Source organism: Echinops telfairi, unplaced genomic scaffold (genome assembly GCF_000313985.2).
Source record: "Echinops telfairi isolate 266 unplaced genomic scaffold, ASM31398v2 ScPeMD7_7420;HRSCAF=8458, whole genome shotgun sequence".
In the NCBI taxonomy this organism is placed as follows: domain Eukaryota; kingdom Metazoa; phylum Chordata; class Mammalia; order Afrosoricida; family Tenrecidae; genus Echinops; species Echinops telfairi.
In genome coordinates, this window is record NW_022111320.1 from 30,790,770 (window position 1) to 30,795,629 (window position 4,860).

Sequence of the window (4,860 nt, forward strand, 5' to 3'; positions counted from 1 at the left end):
ATCCTTAAGTGTCGCTGTGGCTGTTGATTTGTGTTTGTTTGTCTAACTAGAAAACAACTGGGCCTTTCAGCAGAGCACAATGGAGACAATGCTCTAGAACTTTCTGAAGCAGACAAAGTGCGTCCTGAGTTCCCCTTTTATCCTATCTTGGGAGATAGCTTGTCTTTCACATTTGTTCTAGACCCTCATTTTTTTTTACAAGTTTATTGGCACATCCTCCACATACCGCATGGCTCAATAGTTCGATCAGACCAAGAAGAGTTGTACAATCAGTATCACAATCAATTTTAGAACATTTTCTTTTCCCTTGTACTCATAATTAGTGTAATTTTTATAACTGTGGCAAAAATATACACAACAAAGCATTCTCCAATTCAATACCTTCGACCTGTATCATTCAGTGCTAGGTCACCCTAGATATCACTTCAAATGGCACAGTTGCCCCACCTTCTCCCATGAAAACCCTATGACTCTGGTCCTACCGTCACCCGTCCACCTACAACCAAGAAAGATCGGACCAACAGTGGGCCCTTGTATCAAGATCAGATGCAATTATTATATTTGAACCCATCGTTACAGCCACTGTGTTCATCCATCTTGTGGATTTAAAAAAAATAAAGGACCTTCTTTCTCCTGAACCTTTGCTGTAGCAAGCTTGCTGTCGTTTTCCAGGGTTTGAGCTTTCCTGGTAACATGTCCACAGTACTTGATATGTAGTCCCACCAGCCTTGCTACTAAGGAGCATCCTGGTTGTATTTCTTCCAAAAGAGATTTACTCATTTTTCTGGATTTCACTGATAATTTACAATGTTTTTCATCAACACCACAATTCGAATGCATTGATTCATCAGTGGTCTTCCCGATGAATTGTCCAGTTTTCACATGCACATGAGGCAATTGCAAATTGCCTGAGTTGGGTCAGATGCGTCTTCTTGCTCAAAATAACATCTTTGCTCTTTAACACTTTAAAGAGGCCTTCTATGGCAGATTTGACTTATGCAAATAAGTCTTTTGGTTTCTTGATTGCTACTTCTCTAATACTGATGGAATATCCAAGTAAAATGAAATCCTTGACCACTTCACTCTTTCTGTTTATCATGATGCTGCCTATTGGTCCAGTTGTAAGAACTTTGGTTCTCTTTTATTATGTTGACATCCATACCAGAGCCTGCAGTCTGTGCCCTTCATCAGTGGGTGCTTCGGTAAGAATAACACTGGGTCTCACCCTGAGTGCAACTGGGAGAAGTGAGATGGGTGGGATCTATTTTGGAAATGTAGTGAACAGCATATGCTGATGAATTAGAAAAGGAAGGTGGACAAACATAAGAATTAAAGATGATCGCCATATTTTTAACTTGAGATCAGTGGGCCATAATGCTTTTTACTGAAATGGGGAAAATTCTTGAAGAGAATTTATGCCTAGATGATCTAGAACTCTGGTTAAATACTTTATGCTTATTAACTCACTTCTTTTCTGAATTTTTAAAATCCAACAAATACACATGGTATGTTAGTCTGGGTACTTTAGAGAAACAAATCCACAGAAACTCATCTGTATAAGAGAGAGTTTTATATAAAGGCTAAGTGTGCATCAAGAAAACATCCCAACCCAGTGCTGCGCAAGCCCACAAGTCCAACATTAACCCGTATGTCCAACACCAATCCACAAAGTCCTCTTCCATCTCACAAAACAGATGCAATGATGCCGATTGCAGGAGGAAAGCTGAATCAGTGAACATGTAAAGCATCTCAGCGCTGGCAGGGGTCTCCACACAGCTGCTCCAGCACCCAGGGCTGAATCGGGGTAGGTCCATGTGGCTTCTCCTCAGGGATGTCTTGCAGGAAGTGAGCCTTGCCAGCTGAAGCAAGGAACTGGCTAAGGCAGCTGCACCCTGGTCTGACCATCAGAAAGCAAGAGACTCGAGAACTAGAAAGGCGAGGTTCACTGAGCCATTTGTCCCTCTCGCCCTTCAATGAACCCCACGTGTTTATCGGCTAGGTTGGCACAATAAACTAACACCTCACATGGTTAAAAGTAAAAAATGATATAAAAAGAAGTCCAAACACCTCAGTCTCATTCTTGTTTCCATCCATCTCACGTCAAGCTCTGTATTTCAGAAGGACTTCTGGTGCTTTTTATTTTCTTTTGGATACTACCAGTATGCCTTTGTGAATATCAGGATAAATAAAATTGTGAGCTCTCGCCACATTTTTTTAATCTCACACAAAGGGGAATGCCCTGTTGGGTGGGTAATGGTCACCTGCCGCCCTGTAGAGGGCCCACAAAGCCATCAACACCAGCTTACATCACATGCCCCACCAAACAGAACCCGTTCTCACCATCCCACTAGGGGTGAGTTCATTAAATGTTTACTAGGATGGCCTGCGAATGACGTTATCCATATCCAAGTGGCCCTTGGCAGAAAAGAGGTTCCCCGCCCTGCTATGTACTGGTACAGTGTTTGCGCCTGGCTTTTTTCACGAATGGATGCTGGAGGCCTTTCCATAGTCAAACAGCGAGCACCCTCATTTCTTGTTTGACAGCTGCCTAATAAATATGCCATGCTGTGGATATACCATGGTTTATTTAATCCATTTCCTGCTGATGGACAGTTGTGTTCTTTTTCTTTATTTTGCTGTTATATAGCATTGCCTATCTGAAGGAGCTGTGGACCTCAACCCTTAAGGTTCACTAGTAACCACGAAGTTGGCCATTTGGACCTACTCAGGGGCATGGCGATCTACCTCTGAAAGGGTACAGTCTTGAACAGCCCTGTGGAGCATCGCTGGGGTCACCATGAGTTGGAATCAATTGGATGGCAACTAGTTCATTTTTTGTTTTTATTAATCTGTACAAGTGCATTCATCCTTTCAATGGGGGAGGAGTACCTGTAGGATAAATTCCCAGAGGGAGGTGGCTGGTTCAGAGGGTAAATGCATTTACAATTTTGACAGAGATTGCCAAATTGCCCTCTGCAGGGGTCGCAACATTTTGCCCTCCCACCAGCAAGGTAGGCGAGTGCTTGCTCTTCTACCACCTTGCCAACAAAGTGTGTTCTTAAAATTTTGGATCTTTGCCAATCTGATAGGTGAGAAATGTTATTTCAGCGCAGTTTTGGTTTGCATTAGCTCTTATTATGTGAAAAATAGAAACTTTTTTCTTGTTTGTACTTCTTTTTTCCCCCTTTCTTTAGTCTATTAATGAACTTGGTGTTGATCTTTTTATTCTCAATTTCTACAGGTTCTGAGTAAACTAAAGAGTTGAGCTTTATGTGAAATGAGACCCCAATATTGTTTCCAGTTTTCCCTTTGTAATTTGCTTTGCTGTTGATTTATTTTGACAAAATATAATTTAATTAAATAAAATATAATTTAAATATAACTTAAAATGATGTATGTGAAGGTATGAAGTTTCCTTTTATGGCTATTAGACTTTAGGTGATGTTATAAAAAGGACTTCTCTATCCCAGATCTATAAAGCAACCTGTTCATTTCATCCATTCTTTCAACAATCTTGGACTCGGGAGTATTAACATGATTTTATAGATGAAGAAGCTGAAGCCCAGGACCTCAACCAAGGTCTCTCTTATTTCTAAGCTGTCTCAACATGGGACTCAAGGAATAACCCAATGACCCCCTCTCGAGGCCGCTTTACAAATGCTGAACGATTTATGAAAGTTACTCTTTGATCTTAGTTCTGAATCTCAAAAGTTAATGCTAAAACACCTGTAGTCATTACTTAAACACTTCTGTAAAATAATAGGTAGTTGGTTAAAGCAAGGGGTCTGGGGTATAAGAGGCTTTAACCAAACACAGAATCGCTCAAGTCCTATACACATTCATGTTTACATTTAAACAACCACAAAATCTCTTCAATCTGATCAACATCGGTGTTGGGAGCCAACACGTTGAAACTGCCAGGACCATGCCCACCACCTACGGACGTCAGCAAATGTCCCTTTTAATTGAACGCTCAAAAGGATATCTGCAGACAAGCAGAGAGCCCTGCAGTGACCCCATTGGACTGCATTAAAGGACACCTGGGATCCATGGCAGCCTTTTGTCCCTGTCTCTCCCTTTCCCTGTGCCAGGGCCAGCAGGGTGGGAAGAGTGCTGACGTGTCTATTGAGGAATAGGAAAAATACTCCGTTTGCAAGCCAGTCCTCTGAAGGAGAATGACCCAGTTGAAGGTGGAAACCCGCAGGCTGCTCTTGTTCCTAAAGGACAGGACCCTCCGAGACCATGCTCTGCAGCAGCGGGTCAGCACGATGTTTCACCTTGAATCTGTGGCTGAGGAAATGACTCTGCAAAGCCAAATTTCTGATTGAAGAGATGGTAGCAGGTTATTCTAATCAACAGATATGGCTGCCGAGAGCACACGTTAATATGTAAGGCTGACTAGGCACACGCGGCACAGTGCTGAGATTCGCTACTCATTTCTGTCATGGACAGAGTTGGGGAAAGAAGTCAAATTCCCCCAAATAGCTGCCAATCCCAGGCTGGAGTTGGTTAGTTCACTGAACCAAGGCCCTGCTGCAGATGCCTGGAGCAGCTACGTGTTCCGGATACCATTGTTTCGAATAGCAGGTCCTCGGGGAACAGCTGCGATTTACCCTCCCCAGGCTGATCTTTCTTCTCCAAAAGGCCAGCCTTATGTTTGCTATTCCTCAATTGACAATTCGCTCACTTCTTCATTTCCTTCTCCAAAACCCACACCTTCAAGAGCCATGCAGTGCTTTCCAATAATAGATGTTTAATGAGGATCGAATTGCATTACATCATGTAAGCATACTAAATTTCCTTTAAAAAGTACATATATATATATTCCTACAACTACTAATTATGTATTGTATACTTATA